This window comes from Castor canadensis, chromosome 1 (genome assembly GCF_047511655.1).
Source record: "Castor canadensis chromosome 1, mCasCan1.hap1v2, whole genome shotgun sequence".
Taxonomy (NCBI): domain Eukaryota; kingdom Metazoa; phylum Chordata; class Mammalia; order Rodentia; family Castoridae; genus Castor; species Castor canadensis.
Window position 1 is genome coordinate 10,004,245 of NC_133386.1, and position 756 is coordinate 10,005,000.

The 756-nt window shown below is 49.2% G+C and overlaps 1 long non-coding RNA gene across 1 annotated transcript in view; it reads left to right on the forward strand.

The window, feature by feature from the left end:
- The first annotated feature begins 256 nt into the window (after window positions 1-256).
- The window catches only part of LOC141420660 (uncharacterized), a 4,917-nt gene continuing 4,417 nt past the window's right edge, over window positions 257-756 (forward strand). Inside the window, exons 1-2 of the long non-coding RNA XR_012445175.1 lie at window positions 257-628; window positions 709-756. The exon at window positions 709-756 is cut by the window's right edge and continues 64 nt beyond it. This is a non-coding gene — a long non-coding RNA (uncharacterized lncRNA). The remainder of the gene's footprint in view (window positions 629-708) is intronic.

Genomic DNA, 756 nt, shown 5'->3' on the forward strand with positions numbered 1-756 from the left:
GGTTCTGTGCATGCCAAGCTGGGAGAACACTTGAAAAATGTATTAGATTATCCAAAACACAAAGCTGATTTATAGCTGCAGTAATCCCCATCTCGCCATCCATTTCAGTAATAGAGAGAGATTAGGATGATGGTGGCGCCTGTTGGGTTTTTCCAGCTCAGTCTCCACCCCCAGCAAGCCCCAGCCCCACAATGCATCATGCTGGAAAACCAAGTGTTTGCATTTTTCTCCAGCCATCCTGATGGGGACTGTTTTCCATGTTGAAGCATTTTTGAGTCTGGAATGAAAAAGACTGGATGAGAATTTGTTTTCTTAAAATCTGAGAAAATTGGTTGCTTATGATCACAAAGAGGTTGCCAGTGATGGAAAGGAGGCCAGTTCCATAGGAACTTGGACTGTGTTAAAAAGTGAGAGGTATGTTCCCAGCATGGGTGGCGCACCCAGCATGGGTAGCACACCTCCAGAGGCACCTCATGCCGTAGCTCTGCCTTCAGTCCCTTCTGGAGCAGAACTATGGTCCTGAGCACGTGACAACTGGGGCCACCTGACTTGGAAAGGACAGGACAGAACTTGCCTTGAGAAGATGGCATGTGCCCCTCACCTGTCACTGGACATTTGCCAACACCCAGTGAGTACAAAGTACGTGGGAGATACCAATGTGGTCCCCCCCACCCCGCTGTCTTCTAAGTGCTTTGTCTGATCTTTTAGGAAGCCAATCAGGGCCCTGCCCTCCACGGCTTTGCTTCGCCATTCCAG